Below are 23,183 nucleotides of genomic sequence, written 5' to 3' on the forward strand. Positions count from 1 at the left end.
CATTCCCAGCTTCAGGCAAACAGAGGCTAGAGATACCATCCCTGCCCATCCTGGCTAATAGCTATTGATGGACCTATCCCCCATGAACTTACCTAGTTCTTTTTTTAACCCTGTTATAGTCTTGGCCTTCACAACGTTCTCTGGCAAAGAGTTCCACAGACTAACTGTGCATTGTGTAAAAAATACTTCCTTTCATTTGTTTTAAGCCTGCTGCCTATTAATTTCATTTTCTGACCCCTAGTTCTTGTGTTATGAGAAGGAGTAAATAACTCTTCCTTATTTACTTTCTCCACACCAGTCATGATTTTATAGACCTCAATCATATCCCCCCTTAGTCATCTCTTTTCCAAGCTGAAAAGTCCCAGTCCTATTAATCTCTCCTCATACGGAAGCCTTTCCATACCCCTAATCATTTTTGTTGCCCTTATCCATCCCATTCTTAATGATTCCCAGAGTTTAAAAAGTCAGTTAAAACCTAGTTGTTTTTTGCCCCCTTTCCCCTCCCAGAGCCCAGCCAGGGGCCCAGATACCCATACTCCTCCCCCTCTCGAGCCCAGCTGCGGGTCCCGCCCCAGACACCCATCCAGAGGGAGAAACAGCCTGATGCTCAGTCCCAGGCTTGCACGGAGTTTCCTCTGCACCACTCTCTCCTTCCCTCAGGGCATGCTGGAAACTGCAGCTGCCAGGAACCCTCTAGAGTGCCCTCCACCCCCCCCAGCAGTGTCTTCTATGTGAGAGCTGGGCTCTTCCAGGTCCAACAGGTGGAGTCTAGCAGCACTGCAGCTCATTTCTGTGGGGGAAAAGGAAATTCTGTGTGCACAATGTTAATTTGTGCAAAAGTCTGCATTGCGCAGTGCTGCAGAATTCCCCCAGGAGTAATACTTTATTTTCTGTTTTTAATTTTTTTCCCACTTATAGGTCTAAGTGCTAAACAATTGCATCAACAATGTTGTCCATTTGGCCCAGCACAAAATCTCCTTCCCTTCATGTGCCAGGGACAGTGGAGCTTGCATCCTGTATCAGCTTGTCCCTAGGCCTCAGTTGCTCCATTCTTCTCCAGCCAGCCTACCTGGTCAGCCTAGGCTTCTTGCCTCCAATCTGGAGTCTAGATCCGTCTCTCGGACCCTGTGCTCTCCAGCTCAGTGAACAGTGTAGGGAACATGCATTGCAATCTAATTAACTCTTGTAAGAAAAGCTGGAGACCGAGAAACAGCTGAAAGCATGTCCTCGCCAGGCAGGGAGACAGCTTGCAGAATGCTGGGTGCCTGGTTGAAACCAAGTACTGACTCCAGCTCCAAATAAGAGAATTGTGGATCCTAGAAAACAGCCAAGTCCTGCAGCCACAGAATTGTGGAGTCTTCTAGCCTCTGTGTAAGATGAATGTAGCGGTTCAGCAACTGCACTTTCAAAGAGATGTAACAGCATCAGTTTATACTCTCTCCACATGTTCAAGATGATCTCCACAACCATAAGGGCTAGAAATATTATTTTAATTAAAGCTGACATTCTAATGAACAATTCTGCAGCAAGGAGTAAATTTCATGGCTAATTATGTGACTGCAGAATCATGGAATACAGGGGAGACAAGGATATATATACTATGAATTACTGAGCATATCATGTAATAGAAAAGTTAATTGTCAAAACTCAGCAGCCGTTCATGGTCAGCTTGCCTACCTAGCTGGTACAAGACCAAAAACTTCTTTGTGAGAGGCTCACACAATTTGCAGCTTGACATGTCTCAAATTCAGGCCTTAAATCACTGATATGCGTAATATTATACTATTAACATTTTAATACACGGAATGTATCAGCACAACAAGAGTCATTGAGGACAATAATTTAGCCAGAACCACCTCTCCTACTGATAAGGAAACTACCCATGAAAGTATATGTTAAAATGAAAATTCCTGCCACAATTTAGACCTACCAAATAATGCATTTGTTAAAATGTATTTAGATTATCTACATTATGTAGTCATGACAACCTTTACATAACTTCTTTATTTTTGCAACCATGAAAATCAATGGGATTACTTGCATAATAAGCTACTCTTCAAATGTCATGTTGCAGAATCAGAGCATGTAACTCATGGTTATTAGAGCAAACCAAATTTACAGCTACAGTGATAAAGTGGAACAACGGAAGTATAAAATAAGAAAAACAAAATTTGTACAATAATCTTTCTAAAGAAAATGGGGTAAATTGTGGTGTGGTATAAAACTGCAACTTGTACTGGCTTGGGATGGCCTGTGTAAGTCATTTGAGGCTCTGTCACTATTTAGAAATGTGATTATCCACACCTTGTGCCAATAAAAGAAAAAAACATCTCACAGGCAAGAAATACTATTTTTTATTTTGAAAAGACTTTTGTGTATTATAAGACGACAACATACAACTGCTTTAAGAGTGGCAAAGAACTATTAGAAAAGTATGAATACAAATTCTCCCCCTCCATCTGCTATTCTCTGTATCACAGATTTGCACGTGAAACAGTTATAACAAAAGAGTCCTCTTTTGCTGGTTTCCTTATCTGTTCATCAAAATCTTTCATGACAACAGGTAGGAAAACCAAACATTTCAAATTGGAGGACAGTCCACAGAAAGTTATAACAACCTAAGTAAATTAAAATTTTTAGACTCAACCATTTTACCCTGGCTGTTTAATTATATGTTAAGACAGTGATACTCAGACTGTGGCTCATGAGCCACAAGTGGCTCTTTGACATGTCTCCCGTGGCTCTTTGCAGCACATAATATTAAAACACTGTGTGATTTAATTAACAACCAATCAGGATGCTTCTACTGTGTTATTAACCAATTAAGTTATCAAGTTTTTAATTTATCTGCTGTGAGAATTATCTAGATATATGAACTAAATATTTCCCGTCATACCGTTTAAATATGAATAGTATTATCATAAATGTAACAATGAATTCACACTACTCTGGCTCTTTTGGGTAATGTTGATCCCTAATTTGGCTCCTGAACCACTGTGGTCTGAGCATCACTGTGTTAAGAAATTCATTTTAATTCATACACACTTAATTTATATCAGTTTTAGACATGCAAGACCTGGATGTTGACAAGTTAACAGATGATTTGAGGCTATTTAATCATGTATGCTGTTCAATTGTAACTAATATTTTTGAAAAAAAAAAAATCATGACAGTCAATAAAGAAAATTAACCTAGATTTCACTAAGGTGGTTATGAAACTAACTTGCTAGTATGTAGTGGGTAACTGCCTTCTTTCAATATATTTTCATTAGTCCATAAGCTAAACATTGTAACTCTAGTAAATGCTAATAAATTCTTACCACACATTTCAGACTTTGTCTTAAAAGTGAAATTAACCTTTTGATTAATGTTATTTTCTATATTGATTTAACTATGTTAAAGTTTCTGAGAACAAGGATTAATCTAAGAAATGCTCTTCATACTAATACACCTGACAACAGAATTAAACAAAAGCCTTCCTGTTGTACTTGGGATAATTAGGTATATGGTGAATTATGTATACAAAAGAGGAAGTGAAAACATTTGTTATACCCTTCTGTTATCACACCTGAAGGATAAGGTCATACAACATTTTGGTGTTTTTATGTCTTTTATTGTCACCTAAATGAACCATGGCCACAACACAAAACAAAAGAAAGGACTAAATCACATATGCGAGTGTATACACAAACACACTAAAAAGAAGAAAGCACAGAATAAGTGTATTAAACCTACAGGCCTTCTTCAGGAAATATCTGTTGACAGTTGCAATTCAACTTGTCAGCACAAATTCTAAAAGTCCTTCCCTTGAGACGAAGAGTGCTGCTCAGCTGACAGTTGTATTTAATTACTAACATTCTGTCTTCTTGGGTTGCACGCCTACAAACAAAACTAGGCAGGGTTTTGGGGAAGGTTGATGATATGTTTCTGCAAAGGTGAAACGAACTTTTTTATTCCTTGGACTTATTAGCTAATATGTTTCACATCCGCCCATGATTATTTCATGCTGCTGGGTGGTCATCATCATGTAGTTGTACATTTGCTTAATTGTTAAGGTGCATGGTTTTTATTGTTGTTTACCTCAACCAAGCATACACTGACAGGAAATAATGATGGAAATATTACTGCTGTCAGCTGGGCCTGCTGACAGCACTCTTGACTTGGAACCCAGGTTCAAGTCACAAGACAGACAAGCAAAAGCAACTGTCACATGAAAGTAGTTTAGCAAACTTATGCATGTGGACAAAGAAAATTGTCCATTGATTCATCAGTCACAGCTCCTGCCTACAGAACACAAGTCCCTTTTAGCCCCAATTGTGGCTACGTACAGGATGCAGAGAATCTTGTCACTAGATTAAGGGGTCCACTAATTTAGAGTTGTGTCTGGTCGCTGTGACACCACAATGTAATATTTAAGGAGTGCTGCTCTGTTACATATGTTCCAGTTTGATATACTAATAAACCAAATCCTCCATTCCCTGTCCTTAGAAATTTTCCGTGTGAAAATTAAAAAATCCCATCTCTTAAAAACTGATGGTGGGAAGAACACAGGAATAATATGCACAAGTTAAACACTCTACCTCAATAAACAAATGAACAGGTTTTTAATATCTGTGGCTGTGTAGAAACTCTTGCAAAATGCTTAATTACTTTTATGTTTAGTGGTACTGTGCTACCAGTTTTTATTTTATTATTATATCCTTTGGGTAATCCATAAATGTAGATTCCATGATGATGTGGTCTGTTAATAGAGTTTTTCTTGGATGGGAATAAAAGATTCTGGCTTAAATAGAGGATTCCAGTACCCATGAGTGGTTCGGCCTCAAGTGAATTTGCATGGCACCTCAAATAAATTTCAATAAAAATGTTATAGCACACTTGTCTTTTTGTTCATGCCACAGTTGACAAACTCTTCAGAAAACTTTTTCAAAAAATGATTTAAAATGTACACCTTAACATTTTAAACACTCTAAGCATTTCCAAAAATAGCTTTTCTGTATAAGAAATGAAATAAGGAACCTGTTCACAAACCTCTTCTCTGTCTGCAACTCCCAAGCCCCACTTGTTTCCAAATATCACTGCTCTCAGAACACCCCCACTCAGCGATCTGAAGACCCAATGCTTAGCTGGTGGAAGTCCAGAAAGCAGCTAGAAGAATGAGTCTCCAGGTGGGTGAAAATAAAAAGAAAGTTACTGGATCCAAGCTTTCACTAATGGGAGGGAGAGAGAGAGGCAGCTGTGCACAATCAACTGGAATATTACAAGGATTACAGGGCACAAGATGTCAAAAGGTGAAAAATAAACACAAATTGTTCCATGATTTGTGGTTCATTCAATGGCTGCCAAAGTAAAGAAGTGTATTTAATAGTTACCAAGACCATAGATGTTGTCAGGATTGCTGAAACAATTTTTATAGTGGGAGTGCTGAGAGCCATTGAACCAAACTGTAAACCCTATGTATAATGGAAACCACTTCAAGCCAGGGGGCACGGCAGCACCCATGCATGTAGAGTTCACCTGAGCGCACCACTTCTATATGTACATAAATATAAAATGGTTTAAAATAGAAAAATAATAATCATGAAGCAGCTTCTTAAGCTTTTTAATTGATGTACACAAATAATTCATTGTAGCTGATGCCAAGAGATTTTCAAATGGCTTCTGGCTTCAAAAAGTCTTTCACCTGCCAAAAGCCAGTTTGCTAAATCTCCAAAATAAAGTAACAAAATGCAAAAAAATAAGCAAGTCACACTAGAAAAACACTAGATAGAATCTTTATCGTGAAACAGTCAGCATAATTTTGTTGCAATTATTCTGTTCTTGAATGAGAAATAGTATCGTACTAAGCTGGAAACTGGACAAGAATCTAATATACTACCTAAAATATACTTCCTTGGCTATGTGCAAGCAACAATAAAAAAATAGCTAATGTAGATTAGAAAATAAGGTAAATTCTTGGAGGCCTTTTTATGATGTACTTGTACAGTGTCTAGCACAATGTGTTCTTGGACCATGTATTACTGTAACAATTTAATAAATGAATAATAAATTATTATTATTATTAATTATATTATTAATGGTCTTCAGGACAGGGACTGTGTCTACCTTTGTTTGCACAATTTTGCAATGGAATACTAACCCTGATTGGGGTTTTTGAGTGTAACTGCAATATAAATAAACCATCACTAGATAAAACAGCATTCAAGGTAACTGCTAAAGAACTTACATACAATGTAAACTTCATTTCCATTACAGTGAGCCAAAACAAAACTGTATGTCAAAAGAGTTAATCTTGCATTAAGAATTCTAACATTAAATTTCTCCTGTATGATTATCAAAGGGCTGCTATACGATTATTTTTTGTTTGTCGAAAGAGACAAATTAGTGACTCAATATTTCATATTAATTATAGGATATACTGAAGGAAATAAAAACCAGTTTATACAGGTTAGAACAACAACAATTAAGTAATGAATTGTCATATCCCATCCGACTTTTTCCTGATAAGGAAAGCAAGTGATCAACTACCAGTATAACTTTCCCTTTTTGAATCATTACCAGGAGATGGTCTTGTGTGGAGAAGCTGCTTCATTCCATCCTATACCCATATAAAATTTTCTTTCCAAACTGTAGTGAATGTTATCCTCCTCCAACAAAAAAATGTTACACATTCTTTAGGAAAATATTAGCATGGCATAACTCTTAAGGCAAGCTATATAACCTGAAGATCAGGCTTGTGAGTTTTCATTGATGGCAGAAAGGCAGGAGGTTTGGATAGCATATTTAACAAGTAATATAATAGTAGAAGTAAACTTAGTATTGATGCTGCTGTAATCTAATGCGGCTTTATGTTTTGTCTCTGGCTATGTATACACTACCACTTATGCAGGTATAACTTATGTTGCTCAGGGGTGTGAATACGCCACCTCCCTGAGAGGAATAAATTACACCAACCTAAGCTCCAGTGTGGACAGCGCTATGTCGGTCACTGGGGGTGAATTAATTAAGTCGATGGAAGAGCTCTCCCCTATCTGCTTAGAGGGGCTACACTAGACAGCTTACAGCTGCGCAGCTGCAAGCTCTGGTGTAGCCATAGCCTCAGTCTCTGCAACTATTTTCTGTCTCTGTAAGGCTATGTCTACAGTACCACGGTAAGTTGACCTAGGCTACGCAACTCCAGCTACGTGAATAACGTAGCTGGAGTTGACATACCTTAGGTCGAATTATCGCGGGTTCTACACCGCGAGGGGTTGGTGGGAGAAAATCTCCTGTCGACGTACCCTACTCTTCTCGTCGGGAGTAGAGTACAGGGATCGACCGATCTGCAGTCGATTTGGCGGGTCTTTACTAGACCCGCTAAATTGACCGCCAGTGGATCAAACTCAGAGCGTCGATCCCTACCGTAGTGTAGACCTGCCCTTAGAGTCAGGGAGTTAACTACATCTCCACAGCGTCCTACAGGACGAATGGCAACTAGCAATCATGGCACTTCCAGTGATGTCATCATGGTCATGAAAAAGTGCGAAGAATGACTTCCATTTGAGTCAACTAAAGAAAACATTTTGTTTGATAGACATTATTATAACAAATACTGAAGGACCAAGAGAATAAGATGTATAGAAAGGGCTGTATTCTGGCAGGCTTGGTGGTAAGAGTTTTAAAATATACTTCTGATTTCATATGAGAAAAAAATGTAATGTTGAAGCTAAGGTTACTAATACAGACCCCCCCCAAAAAAATTTATTTATTTTTAAAAGGGCACATTGACAACTCTTGGACCCCAGGATTGATCTCTGGAAGGTAACCATCACTAGTGTAATCCCGTATGCCCACCAAGGTACAAATACTGATTGACAACACTGTAATGTATTGTTCGTACTGTGCTCAAATACATGAAGGTGGCTTGAAGAATAATTAGACAGGGTGAACATCCCACAGACCTAGCTATGTAAATTTTAGACATGTCATAACAAGAGTTTGGACAGGGTCACATAAATCAGACTATGTAGTAACTCTGCTAGTTCACGCACACTTCCTAAAGATCACTGTTTTGTATTGTGGTCACTCCCCATATTACAGTTAATATAAGAATTAACTTTGAAAATATTAGCCTCACTGTCACAGTTAATGTAAAACCATACCATTGATGGAGCAAATTTCAGAAGAAAGAATATAGTATTTTTGCTGGGCCTGTCAATTAATCGCAGTTAACCTATGTGATTAACTCAAAACAAATTAATGCTTTTTTTTTTTTTTTTAAACAAGCATTAATCGCACACCTTTGGAGATGGGACATGGCGGCGGCTGGGTGGGGAGGAAGGCATTGGCTGTGGCAACAAGCAGGAGACAGCCAGGGAGAAGAGACTGCAGGCAATTTGGGAGAACTGGTTAAACACCTTCTGGGGGCAGAGAGGTGCCCGGCTCCTCCACTGTCTACACTCTCCCCTCCCCACTGGACAGGGCTGGCCTTAGAGGAGGGTGAGGGGGGCCGCTGCCCAGGGCACCGTGTTCAGGGAGCGCGTTGCTGCGTACCTCCGGGGCAGGGATGTGCCTCCTCCCACTGACCTGCTCCACTGCTGTTCCCGCCTCCTCCCCCATGGAGCCCCCTTTGGGCAAGCTGCTCCAGACCAGAAGCCTGCCTCCTGTCTGCTGCGCGAGCAGGGGCAAAGGGACTGATGTTGGGGTGTCCCCCTCTCATGTACCCGGTCACTGCTGAGCTGGGGTTGGGGAACAGCGGGAGCCTGTCTGCTGCTGGCTCAGGAGTGAGTGCTGCAGACAGCATCTGCCAATGGCTGAAAAACATTCAGGGTCCTGAGTACTCTGCTTAAAGAGACAGTGCTCCCCCAATGCATAAATATTCCCCCCGCCCCTCCCTCACCCCGCGACACACACACTTCTCCCTGACACACACACAAATGCAAATATTTGTAATAAAAATAAATAATACAAAGTGAGCACTGTACACTTTGCATTCTGTGTTATAATTGAAATCAATTTTTTAAAATGAAGAAAACATTCCAAAATATTGAAATAAATGGTATTCTACTGTTAACAGTGCGATTAAAACTGCAATAAATTGTGGCTTAATCTCACAATTAATCACAATTCGTTTTTTAATCGTTTCACAGACCTAATTTTTGCATCCCTCCCCCAATAATGTTGTGAACTAGCATGTTAACAACTCAGTACACTCTCTCCCTGGCCCTGGAAATAGAAAATGAGCTCTTTCACTCCTCCTTGTTCCATCTGCTGCCATCCAACATCCTGTCATGTGGATGGCGAGAGTGAGTGATTAAGTTAACCAGTGATATTCGGACAGTTTAATAGTGATTTCCCAGTGAAGCTCAGCTTTATATTGACAACCCTAATTTACCACTCACCAATGTAACAAACCACAACAGTGACCAGCAGGGATCTAACCCAGAATCATCACCATCAAAACCACAGGCCTCTTCCATGTGAGAAAAAAGAAAAAAAGTGAGCTCTGAGAAGTGCACACTGCATAATCAGTCACTGGAGCCAGCCACTAGAGGGAGTCCTGATCTCACACACTAGAGTAGTATGTTACACCAGCATTTATTAATATATAACAATGCAACTTGCTTTTAAAGAAGTGAGGGATAGGGTAGAAGAAGGGCTAAAAACATATGCAAAGTCAAACTCAACTACACAGAACTCATTTTGTGAGCCTATTATTTCATACAATGATTTTCAAAATCTGATGCAAATCACCTCCATTTATAACTATTATCGCAGCAAATTAATATACTGAATTCTGTTAAGATAACAATCCTATAGAAAGTTTTGCTGTACAGTGGCCACGCTGAAAAGTTTTCCAATATTGCCTTAGATAATATAACTAGAGAACTTTAATTCACTATTGAGGTATTCCCTAGCTTTTGCAAATACTGAGCTATCAAAATCTAGCTATTTAAGGCAACTGGCACATTCTAAAGCTTTATTAATGTTTTACCAACACCTTGATATACTGTTTTACAAACTCCCATTTCCTGACCTTATAACCCACCTCATGTGCCATACTTCTTTATTTCATCAAACTTTAAAAACTGCTAAACATGCTGCTTTTCTACTGCATACTGCCCTGTAACCCCCAATAAGAATTGCCAAAGCAAGTACAACAGATGTATATTCTACACTTCCTCTCAGGCAGTACACTACACCCAATATTCAAAGCATGCAGCAATAATAATATTATGGATAACATGATGTCCTATGACACCTTGATAAAGGCCAAATATTTAAGCAAGTGGAAGCATTTGGTTTGAACATAAATCACTAAGGCCCTATTGCTCCCTTCTTCTGTGAAGTGTAACAAAAAAAGAATGGGGGGGGGGGGTCATAAAAGCCCCTGATGCCACTGAAGGTACTGAGGGAGTGGCTATATGGTATATTCCCATTCCCTTGGAGCTCGTGGAAGCCCCACTGCCCAAAAAGAACTATTACACAAATCTGGGTTGGCTGGGTGGAGAGAAATACGCCTGCAAGAAATCTACAGCATAGATATTGCCATGTTACACATTATCTTCCCCCCTCAAGAGGAATGAGTGCAAGATGGTTTGGAGCACCTGGTGGTAGAGAACCCATGGAAACATGGTTCCTGAGGGAGCTGTGTTGACATAAAGAATGTGGGTAGGAACTGCTGTGGAAGCACAGGGCCTTCATCAAAATGCCCTTTAGAACCATGTGATTTCCTCCTTTAGATATCCAAGAATCAGTAGACTAGGAGATCCATGCACCCTGCCATTTGATGATCTTTAGAAATTTGTGATATGAAACTCACCGAGTTAACTGACTGTCAGACAGTTCTTCCCATGGGGAAGGCATGAGAGGACCTCTTAACTTTCATATTCCTTAGTAAGCAATTAATTTTGATAAGGGGATTAACAGATTGCACAGTGGTGCAGAATTCCCCCAGGAGTATGTGCATAATTAATGAGCCATACATATTTTTAATTTTTGCGCAGAAAAAAGCTTCTGCTGGAAAGTTACTGCAGTTCTGCCTTTTGCCCACCAGACGGCGCTATGGCATTAGAACAGAGCAGCAGCTCCCAGCCAGCTAGGGAAGAGAAAGAAACTGCCTTCTTCACAGTACCTGTTGAGCCAGGTTAGGAGACAGGGATATGGGGAGACAGACAGTGTGGGGCTGCTGGGGGGTCAGACAGGGGCTCATAAGGACTAGTGGGGGAGGGCAGACTTGGGCAGGGGCTGAATGGGAGTGGAGGCACAGGGCCACAGGGGGGAGGTAGGTGCAGAGCCACATGGGGATGGAGGAGGGGCTGCAGCGTCACATGGGGATGGGGAGGTGGCTGAGTGGGGGCACAGAGACACATGGAGAAAGGGGAAGGGGCGTAGGGCCACACAGGGACAGGGGGTGGCTGATTGGGGGCATAGAGACACATGGGGACAGAGAGAGGGGCTGCAGGGCCACATGGGGATGGGGGAATGGGTGTCTGAGTGGGGGTGTAGGGACACATGGGGGTGCAGATACACATGGGGGTGGGGCAGATGTGCCTGACTGAATGGGAGAGGCTAGGGGTCAGCCAGGTTCTGCATGGGAGAAGCTCCCTAACAATCCCTCCCCACCCTCCAAAAAAACCATAATTTGCCACCCATACCCAACAACCCGCCAAGTTTACAGCCAGGCTCCTTCCCAGCAATTTACTTCCCATATTGTGTGCAGAATTTTTAATTTTTTGTTGCAGAATTTTTCAGCGCACAAGTCCCCCAGGAGTAACAGATGTACTGCTCCAGTGCTGGGTTAGTTAGCTGTTGTAGCAAGTTAAAGCACTGAGAGCATCCTCGCAGACTGAACCCAGTGGGTCACTATGGGTAATTTCCCATCTTCAAAGCCATCAAATGCAGAGGCCCACAAAGCTCAAACTTCTGCCCCATCCTATTCAACATTTATATTAAGATGTTGAGGCAGCTAATGAGACAACACAGGCTCAAGTGCCCACAACATATGTGAACAATACCCAGCTCTACATCTCTTATATCAAACCATCTCCAAGCTTTGAATGCACCATTGAAACCAGGCCCTGAAAGGAGAGCTGGCTGAAGCTGACCACAAGAAAGACTAAGACCTGCACTAGCTCTTTACTGAATACATGGTCCAATTCCAGGTCTCTTTTCCTGATATTCAAAGTCCTCATAGGACTGGCTTTAGCTACCTGAGAGACACACTTCCTCCATGACACTGGTATCCCACAAATTACATTCCATGGGAGCAATTAAACTGTTTACTAAGGGGGAGACTGCTGAGACTACTTAGCAAAAGATAGGATTTTCATAGGAGCTGTCAAGGACTATGGAATGGTTTTAGTCAAGAATTTGCTCCTACCTGATGCAAAGGAATTTTTTTATTATTATTAATTTTCACAAGTTGTTCAGCTGCTACAGTTACAAGAGGCAATATAACAAAATACTCAAATAGGCAGAGATTGGCAGTCTGCAACACAGTGTATGAAACCATATATAATTCTGCAGACAAATTTTTCAGAAAAAAAACCTTGCTCAATTTTCTTCTCTCAGTTCAACATAGTAGGAACAAAGAGTAAATTGTCTGTGAATCTACTTATGCCTGAAGTCTCAAAATTTGCATTCAGCCAAGATGGGACTGATAGAGACATTCTGATGATAGCGATATATATTATAAGTCACACTGTGGGAACACTGACTTGTACAATTGCAAACAATTTTTTTTAAAACAAATGAATTTTTAATTTACAAGATATATTAAGAGTTTACAAATGCCTTAAATCATAGAAAATTGATCAGAAGTCCTGGGAATTTTCCTCCATCTTATATTAGCCAGAGGGAAAAAAGTTTAAAATTGATATAAAATGAGCTATTTTACAATAAAGAAAGCAAATCTGTGGAATTTCATGAATTACTCAGATGAAAACTATATTATCTGTGGTGCAAGTTTTTAACAAGCACTGCATTTCTTTTTTACAGGCCATACAATGTTTCAAATTATTCCGGACGTTTTAGCCATCATGCATATATAGCAGATGAAAGCTCAGAAAAGGAGAAAGGCATACTCCTCATCCTCCCAAAAATTCAAAATAAAAGCCTATAACAAAAAAATCAACTAACCCAAATAACAAATCAATCGCCCAAGTGGCATTTTTACCTTGGAAAGGGAGTAGATCCAAAACCTTGGTGGACTTTGTTACTGCTATTTATTTCAATGTAAGAATGCTCAGATACTACAGTGATGGGTACCAGAATAAAACCTTAAGACAGACAGCTCTATTAAATTCTACCATAAATGCTTTATATTATGAAATCATAGCATTCTGGGGTCATTAAAAAAATAATCCTAAAAAGGTGTTACAAGCTCCACTCACCCCTGAAGTGCCTTCTTCAGGTTGCTCTGGAGATTAGCTGATTCCAGGTTTGATGCCCCTCTCTGTCAGTTCCTTGCCCTGTGGTCTCTCTTTTTAGCTGTGACTCAGCCCTCCAGCCAGGTCACTATAGTACTCCCCTTCCAGGGTATCAAAGTCCCTCCATACATAAACAGCAGTCTTCCCTTCACCACCCTGGCTATGCCACTACTCCTGTGATTGGTAAGAGAACCCAGGCCCGCTCTCTACTCCAGGTTCTAGTCCAGAGACCTCTCTCTAGCAACGGTGGCCTGCTTTCCCCAAACCAGGTTGCACTTCTCTTGGACTCCTTCCTATTTCTCAGCTCTACCTTCTGGCTCCTCCCCTCCCTAGATTTACCAGCCCACACACCTTCCTCCAGGGAGTAGCTGCAGGCTACTTGGCACTGGAGACCCCAAACATACTTCCCTTCTCCCAGGGAGTGGCGGCAGAGTATCTCCCCCTTTCTGGGGCCAATTTCCTGTCTTTTTAAACCCAGCCCAGCTCCCCACAGCTGGACTTCATCAGCAATTAGGCCTTAGCACAGGATTTCCACCTTTCTAATTGCTGGTAGTTGGACCCCTTGAGGCCCCACACCCTTCCCTGCCTGTTCCCCCAAGGCCCTGCCACTTCTCCACCTCTTCACTCAAGGCCCCACTCCCTTCTCTACCTCTTCCTCAAGGTCCTGTGGCCACCTCTTCCTTCAGCACCCCACCCCATAGCTCTCCCTCCCCATCACTTGCTGGATCATCTCAAGGAGCCTGCATGTAAGTAGGAGGTAGCCCCCGATGAGCAGGGTCTGGCACAGGTTAATGACATGGTATCTCTCCCCCACTCCTCTGTAACCGGGCTTTTGGTTCAAGTGCCCGAAAACAGGGCACCTGGCAACCATAAATGGCACCTGGACACTAAAGCCAAAAAATGGGCTGTCCAGGTAAAACTCAGACGGGTGGCAACCCTACCTTAGCACTCCCTGGCTTTCCCCCAGGTGTAGCCTATAGGTTAATTGGCCTAATTTACCCCTTCAGGCCTTGTGTGGAGTGGACCCTGTCACAGAAAGTCATATCAATGCATACAGTGCTCCCAAAAGCACAAGTTTAGAGATATGGTGGATTGTTTTCCACAGTCTAAATAGGACCAAGCTGTACACAAGAATACAACTAAATCAGAAACAATTTTACCACATTCAGGAATGCCTATTAACACAGAATAGATTAATAATGCAAATTGCTGAAAAGGCTTAATTTTGTGTTAACATGTAAAAAGTATTTTATATACTTTTTTAGAATCAGACTGTATGGAGTCTTAATTTTCATTCAGGTTGTCTGGGATAATGAGTTTGCTTCACTGTCTTACATATTCATAAGAGACAAGGTGGGTAAGATAATATCTTTTATTGGACCAACATCCACCTTCTCTCTATATTATCCTAGGAACAACACAGCTACAACACTGTCTTACAAATTTACCACATACACTACTTTCAAAATCTGCTAGAATGTTTGGGTGCTCAACCGCATTACTGGATTTTACCAAAGAAAAAGACATGCAACTAATATTAGAATTGAGCCTTGTGTATAAGAAAAATCAGTCTGAAATTTGCTGACTACTGTGATTGCCATCCCTGGAGTGGCCATTGCTGTTGGAATAACAAAGTCAAATTAGGAGTTTTCTCAGAGACTGTTGGGCAAAGAACTTTCCAGAACTCAGGAGCAGACTTTAGTCTTTAATCCTCATTTTAAAATGATTTCACAAATGGGACTATTTTTGTGGTTTGTTTTCTCAAGAAAAACCTCACTAGATCATCTTGTGCTCACTGCTGCAGTAGGAAAATCATAGGCAAGAAATGTGTTACATTCCTCAGTAAAGCTAGCAACATCCAGGTTTATCCTTATCTCCAGTGATAGGGAATTCCAAAGACTTCCATTATGAATACCTTGCTCCAGCCCCAAAGAGCTTCTTCTAGGGAACTGTCAACTTCAGTATCCCTGATGATCTGTTTGCATGCCAGGATTCAGTGTAGCATACTCAAAAAGAAGCAAGTCCCAACCCACTGAGAACTTTAAAGGTGAAAAACAAATGTCAGGTTTCAAGATTCAAGAACCCTATGTTACTTTAGGGTAGGATAGGGTCTGATGGAAGAACTTGCATTTCAGGAGCAATTGTGAAACCATGCTCTCCCCCCTCAGAAGATCTTATTACTTTTACAAAATCCACTCTAAAATGTGTACTAGTCTGTGTCCTAGATCTAGCTGAATATCTTCTCTTGGCCAATCACCAGATTGCTCTTAGAGTACCCGTTGTACTAGGCCCTGTGTACTTAAGCCTCTGGAGTCTGACACAGGTGCATACACTGGCCCTAGTTAGGGGTCTCTAGGCACATTCTGTCTAGCACCCGTCCTGAGAACTGAAACTTCAGAGTTGAACTGCCTAGCCCCTGTTATTAGTGTTGACCCCCTAAGGGCTAGTCACACTATTGTGCTACGCTGGTGGAGCTGCACCACAGTAGCGCGTCTGGTGAAGATGTGCTATGCTGACGGGAGAGCACTCTCCCATCGGCATAATTTACTGCACCTCAGCGAAAGGCGGAAGCTAAATTTGGCCGGAGAGCGTCTCCCGCTGACGTAGTGTGGTGTGGACGCTGCTTTAAGTTGCTTAGGGGGGTGGCTTTTTCACACCCCTGAGCAACGTAAGTTACATCAACTTAAGCGGTAGTGTAGACAAGCCCTAAGAATCCCTTGTAGCGTAGCACACTATTTCCCAGAACTCCCCAGCCATGTGAGTGTTCTGGGTCCACAGGTTACCTTTTTAAGAGCATGTGATAGATATAACATATACATGCAGACAGATTTTGCACAGGATTCTAAACCACCATTGCTCTTTAGTTAATCACACAAGAAGTACACAGATCTATACAAAAATAATAAACCCTACGCACATTTCCCTGCCTCAGTTTTCTCAGCACTCTGATTCCTTGGGATGGAGTCAGAGTACTCTGGGCCACCCAGGGTCTGTCTGCTGCAGCGCACAGCTGGTCTTAATCATGAAGTCTTTCCAGGTCAGCTTGCTTTGACCTTTGCTTGGTCCCCCAGTTATAGCAGAACCCCCTGCTACATATTATGTCCCTCTATTCCCCAATCCTCCTATCTCAGTCTGTGAGTGCCTTGAGTTTATATGTCCCATTACCACCACCTGGTTCCTTTTTCCAATTGCTGGTAATTTTCCACTCTTCAAACCCAAGCCTCCTGTAGACAAGCTGGAAGAAAGTGGCTTCTCCCAGCAACAGCCAATCTCCTTGGCATACCTGTTGACTGGGTAGAATATAGTGATTAAGATTAACCACTTTCAAATATATCTAGTATGGAAGAGACATGCTTAAAGTCTTGTCAGCAATGGTGGATTCACATAGATATAGAGCATTCCATGATACAGCAGTTTCCATAAGAAACAATTTCACAGTATCAGTTAGAATTCATAAGTTGTACAGACAGATTCCTGAAATCATAAGACAGACAACCCTCCCCTTTTCTCTCCATTTCTCAACAAAAATTCAATAGCAGAGTGCTGAAGTGAGCTCACATCTTATGTAGATTTTATTACTCATGCAAACTGCATAATATGAGATATTGCCATAAGTTAATAAATAAAACTGAAGAACATATGTTACATAATGTATAGTCACCTCATTGTCATTCTTTAATTACATTTCTTTGCTTGCTTTCATCTTATATATATAGTGTGTGTGTGTGTGTGTGTGTGCATGCATGCATGCACATAATCACTAATATCCAATATTCGTAAAGTAACACAGTTTTACTTCCTCTGTTATACTGAATGGTTTTTTTGGTTATACTTAATTATACTTGTTTTCTTCATATTGCTGCACTTTCTAGGTAATATAAAAGACCATTGGATTTGTAGTTTGAGAACACAATACTCGCACAATGTTTCCCAAAACATATCTGGAGTTGCCGAAGTTACATGGATAGTTTGTTATGGCCCTTCAGTATACAGCACAAAATAAAAATGTCTAGCACTTGCCAGTGTAAGCCACTGACATTCCAGGCACTTGAGTATATGTTTTGTTTTGGCAGACTGCCATATAACTACACTACCCACATACTTGTTTAAAGTAAATTTAGTGTGCCTTTAACTATAGTTTAACATAGTAGTTTTGCTGTGTAGGAGACTGGCAATTGGCTAAGTCAAAAGCAATAACAAAATAAATAAAAATAAAATAGTAGCACTGTCCTTCCTTCTAGTGGACTAAGAGAAGAGCTGTCTATGTTTTTCTGGTTGTTATAAGATACCTGACTTGTTAATTACTGGGAAAGAGTGGAAGAGGCTAGTTGCCCTTCAAACACTTTTGATAGAAACAGATCTAGGAAAATTCAGTAACAAAGGAAGATAAGCATACCTTTTCAAATAAACTTAAGACCACGATGGACTTGCTAACTATTTTGCTTATTTTTTTACCAACTGAAACCCCTTAACTTTAGAATTTTATAGGTGAAGCCAGTAGCACAAGATATTGTTAAGGTCGCCTAATGTTTATTTTCCATGCTTGCTGCCTGCCTCAGGCTGAATTTTTTTTGGGGGGGGAAGTTTCAGCAAAAACAGTTATTCTTCAAGTGATTGTTCATGTCCATTCAAACCAGGTATGTGTGCGCTGTGTGCACGCCAGCCGGAAGATTTTTCCCTTAGCAACATCCGTAGGGTTGGCCTGGGAGCCCCCTGGAGTGGCGCCTTCATAGCGCCCAATATAGGGCCCTGCCGACCCTCCACCCCCTCAGTTCCTTCTTACTGCCGGTGATGGCTAGCTGGAACTTTGCTCGCTCCTGTAGCAAGCGCTTTAGTAGTGTCTGATAGCATATAGTGCATATAGTTTCTCAGTTAGTTAATAGTTGTTCCTTATAGTTATAGTTTATTGGTTTGGCCCCCCCACCCGACAGCGTTTCATCTCCTGGGGTATGCCCGGGTCTCCAGGGTTTAAGCTCCGTGAGGCCTGTGGCAAGTTTATGCCCAAGAGTGATCCTCACTCTTCCTGCTTGCAGTGCCTTGGTGAGAGTCAGCAGAAGGAGAAGTGCCGTATCTGCAAGGGTTTCTGTCCCAGAACTCTCAAGGACCGGGAACAGAGACTAAAAATTCTGTTGATGGAGGTGGCATTGAGGCCACACTCTGACCTGGAATCCATTGAACCGGCACCGAGCACGTCCTCATTGGTGCGCAGCGCTACGGCAACAACAGCGCTTGAAACGGCCCCAACTAAGGACTCTAAGGCCCCCCAACACCACCATGGCTTGGGCCATAAGAAGTCGGCCTCAGCATGGCACTGCTCTCCATCCCCGGTGCCGGTAAAGAAGAAGAGGCTGGTGAGGGGTCGATCACCCCTCTCGAAACCTAAGGGGTCTGTGGCATCCACAAGCATGTTGGGACAGACTGCCCCCTCCTTGCTTCCACTCAGGGTCTAGTTGACTCCTGCCCCGGCCGGGATCTAGTTGAGTCCAAACCCTCCTCGTTCCCCGGACCACCAAGGGGACATACAGCTACTGTCGACGCCGGAGGCGTTCGAGGCGGCTACAGACCTGATGCGCCTCCTGGTGCCGTCCTCCCCACAGAGGAGGGACAAGTTGCCGGTGACTGCGTGCCCCCTGTTCTAGACAAGCCAGCCATGATGACCCGCCGTTCTCCATCACCAGCACCCCCGGCACCGCCCGCACAGATAGAAGGACCGTACCATTTCCCCGACTTCGCGGCACCGCTCACCGGCGACCCATGGTACTGCTCCTCCATGGTCCTCCTACTTGGAGACCTCGGTGTCGGAGGCAGACTCTTAGAACTCCAGCAGATCGTGGAGCAGGAGTTCTAGGTCTCGACGGAGTCACCAGCATACCCAGCAACAGTGGCAGCCGTCTGCTCAATGGCCCTTCTGGACACCCTGGGCTTATCATCAGAGCCAGGGCCAAGCCCAGGGTCCGTGATCCAGGACTGTGTCGGTGTCTTCGGCATCTTTTGTGCCACAGACAGTGCCAGCATCGCTGCCAGTGGCACCGTTGTCCGAGGGAGCAGCACTGCTGGCACAGCCAGCTCCGGCACCGTCTCTCCGGGCAGCAGCACCGCCAATGGCTCCAACTTCAACCCCACCGGCACCGTCGGGCTCGGCACCGCCAGATTTGTCAGCTCCGGGACCAGCTGCGGTGCCAAATCCTCCATCAGCACTGGCACCGCAGCTTGAGTACTGTGTGCCAAGGGACCCCAGAGGGGCCGAGGGTAGTGAACAGGGCCTGCTACCCATCCTCTCATCCGCGCCTGATGAAGCGGTCGCGGGGACATCGATGGCCCCGGCTCTCGAGGACAACCATGTTCTCCAGGAGTTATTGAGACGGGCCATTCGAAGCCTGGGGTTACAGGCCGAGGAGGAGGAGGATTTGGACCCTGTTGTGGACATCCTTGCTCCCTCCGGCCCATCCAGGGTTGCTCTGCCACTGATAAAAACAGTAGTTGACATGTCCAAAAATGTGTGGCAGACCCCCGCTTCTCTGGCCCCTATGGCCAAGAAAGCCGAGCGGCGCTACTTCATACCATCTCTGGGGTACGAAAACCTTTATACCCACCCTCCCCCAGACTCTTTGGTGGTCGATGTGGCCAATCAGAGAGAGCGCCAGGGGTTCCAAGGCTCCACCCCTAAAAGCAGGGATGCCAAGAAGCTGGACCTATTTGGCCGAAAGGTCTGTTTGACTGGGGGCCTGCAGCTCCGCATAGCCAAGCAGCAGGCCATTGTGAGCAGCTACGGACATAACACCTGCTCGGCAATGGCTAAGTTCGCAGAGTTCCTGCCTCAGGACTCTCAGGCGGAGTTCTCTGCACTTGTGGAGGAGGGGAAGTTGGTTTCCCTGGCCTCTCTGCAAGCGGCTCTGGACGCAGCGGATGCAGCCTCGCGCACGCTGGCCACAGGGGTGGTGATGAGGGGCGGCTCCTGGCTACAGGTCTCTGGACTGTCCCACAAGGTCCAGCAGACCATACAGGACCTCCACTTCCAGGGATCCTCTCTGTTCTCTGAAAAAACAGATAAGAGACTTCACAGTTTGAAGGACTCTAGGGCTACTCTGTGCTCGCTGGGGCTCCACACGCCAGCTACCCAGCACAGGCATTTTAGGCCTCAGCCTGCCCCTCAGCCTTACCAGCCGCAGAACCGCCAGGATGCTCCACGTAGGCGAAACAGGAGTGGCAGGAGGAGGCAACATCCATCCTCTGGGCAAAACTCTGGCCAGCCCAAGCCTTCCTGGCCTAGACCACCCTTTTGAAGGTGCGGTCGAGGATGGCTCACAAGTACAGACTCTGAATCCCTCCCCTCTTACCTTCTCGTCCCATCTATCCTCTTTCTACCATGTCTGGTCCCGAATTACTTCAGACTGCTGGGTGCTCCGCACAGTAGAGAGGGAATATTCCATCCAATTCTGTGCTTCCCCGCCCTCCAGCCCCCTTCCCTGTCCCTCTTCAGGGACCCCTCTCACAAGCAACTTCTAATTCAAGAAGTGTAGTCCCTATTTTTGGTGGAGGCAGTGGAGGAGGTTCCTCAGGAGCTAAGGGGCAAAGGGTTTTACTCCCGGTATTTCCTAATACCGAAGGCCAAAGGGGACCTCAGGCTCATCTTGGACCTGCTGCAGCTCAACAAGTTTGTAAGGAAATTCATGTTCCGCATGGTCTCACTAACCTCTGTCATCCCCTCGCTGGATCCAGGGGACTGGTATGCCGCCCTCGACTTGAAGGACGTGTATTTTCACATTGCAATAGTCCCACATCACAGACGCTACTTCAGATTCGTGGTGAGCAGTGGCCACTATCAGTTTGCCTTCCGAAGGGTCCGTTTGGACTGTCAGCAGCTCCCCAAGTATTCACAAAATGCATGGCAGTCGTCGCGGCATTCCTGAGCAAGCGCCAGATACAGGTTTTTTCTTACCTCGACGACTAGCTGATCAAGGGCCACTCATGAGCCCAAGTGGAGCGTCAGGCCGAATTCATAAAAAGGACCTTCCCTGAATTAGGTCTCCTCCTAAACGAGACCAAATCTACTTTGTCCCCGGTGCAGAGGATAGAGTTTATAGGCACAGTCCGAGACTCGACTCAAACCAGCGCGTACCTCCCGGAAGCCAGGTTTTGCTCATTAGCGGACATCATACGGGGCCTCAGACAGTTCCCCATGACCACAGCAAGGAACTCCCTAAAGCTGCTGGGTCACATGGCTGCGTGCACCTACGTGGTACAGCATGCCAGACTCAGACTGCGTCCACTCCAGTCTTGGCTGGTGTCGGTGTATCGGCCAGCCCGAGACGCTCTGGAAAGCATCATAACTCTGCCCCGCCCGGTGTTGGACTCCCTCCTATGGTGGCTCGACCCATGAGTGGTTTGTGCGGGAGTGCCCTTTGCTGGCCCACAGCTCTCTCTCTCATTGGTGACAGACACTTTGGATCTGGGCTGGGTAGCTCATCTAGGGGACCTCAGGACTTGAGGCCTCTGGTCTCAGGCAGACCTTGCTCTGCACATCAGTGTCAGAGAGCTGAGAGCGATGCGCCTGGCATGCCATGCTTTCAAAACCCACATAGCAGGCAGGTGCATCTCAGACCTCATGGACAACACCGTGGCGATGTTCTGTATCAACAAACGGGGGTGCACGCTCCTGTGCTGGGAAGCCCTTACACTGTGGGACTTCTGTGTAGAGCATTCGATCCCCCTGCAGGTGTCATACCTCCCGGGTATGCAGAACGAGCTGGCAGACAGTCTCAGCTGGTCCTTCCATGGCCACAAGTGGTCCCTCCGGCTGGACGTGGTGAGCTCAATCTTCCGTCTCTGGGGCTCTCCCCAGATAGACCTGTTTGCCACTCATGGGAACAGGAAATATCTGCTTCCTCATGAGTCACAGTTTGGGGGTCCATCGCGGATGCCTTCCTCCTACCGTGGGGGGTGCCGTCTGCTCTATGCTTTTCCACCAATTCCGCTGGTCCACAAGGTGCTCCTCAAGATCTGCAGGGACCGGGCCTGAGTCATACTGATAGTGCTGGCGTAGCTGCGCCAGCACTGGTTCACATCGCTCCTGAGAATGTCCATAGTGGCATCGCCCACTTTACCGCTGGTCCCAGATCTGATCATGCAGGACCATGGCCGACTCTGGCACCCGAATCTAGAGTCGCTCCACCTCACAGCCTGGATACTCCATGGCTAAACACCATGGAGCTGTCCTGCTCGGATCAAATCAGAAAAGTCCTCCTTGGTAGTAGAAGCCCTCCACAAGGGCAATGTACCTTGCCAAGTGGAAAAGGTTCTCCGTCTGGGCGGAGCAACGCAGTCAGTCGCTGTTGCTCGCCCCTATACCATTCATACTGGACTGCCTCCTTCACCTAAAACAACAAGACATGTCTCTGTCATCAGTAAGGGTCCATTCAGCTACCACTTACTCCTTTAGCTGATCTGGGAGAGGTCTCTGCTGTAGTTCTATACCTCCTGTATTCGAATATCACTGATAACCCCTGCAGAAGGTCAGTGTGGTTCCACATGATGCAGGGTAGTTGTTGTTTTGTATATAATGCTTTAGATTTAAAAACAAGAACATTAAAAGAATGTTTGTGTCAGAGTCAAGTACTCAGAAGTTAGGAAATGTCTGTGCATCTGTAATTCAATTCCCTTATTATTTGCATTCTGATAGCATGTGATACGTAATTAAAGACTAGGAACCAGTGCTCAGGATGGACCGTGAAGGAGGCAGGGGGCTGTAAGAAGAAAAAGGACATTCTCTTGTGT

The 23,183-nt window shown here is 44.2% G+C and overlaps 1 protein-coding gene across 19 annotated transcripts in view; it reads right to left on the reverse strand.

Moving 5' to 3' along the window:
- LRCH1 (leucine rich repeats and calponin homology domain containing 1) overlaps positions 1 to 23,183 on the reverse strand; it is a 256,777-nt gene that overhangs the window by 117,690 nt on the left and 115,904 nt on the right. The window contains exon 1 of one of the 19 annotated variants that reach the window (XR_006283767.1): positions 1,070 to 1,401. The exons of the other annotated variants lie outside the window; for them this stretch is intronic. The gene's annotated coding sequence lies outside the window, so the exon portion shown is untranslated. Of the gene's footprint in view, positions 1 to 1,069; positions 1,402 to 23,183 lie in introns of those variants that run through there. 19 annotated transcript variants of the gene reach the window in all.

Source organism: Chelonia mydas, chromosome 1, assembly GCF_015237465.2.
Source record: "Chelonia mydas isolate rCheMyd1 chromosome 1, rCheMyd1.pri.v2, whole genome shotgun sequence".
Lineage (NCBI taxonomy): Eukaryota > Metazoa > Chordata > Testudines > Cheloniidae > Chelonia > Chelonia mydas.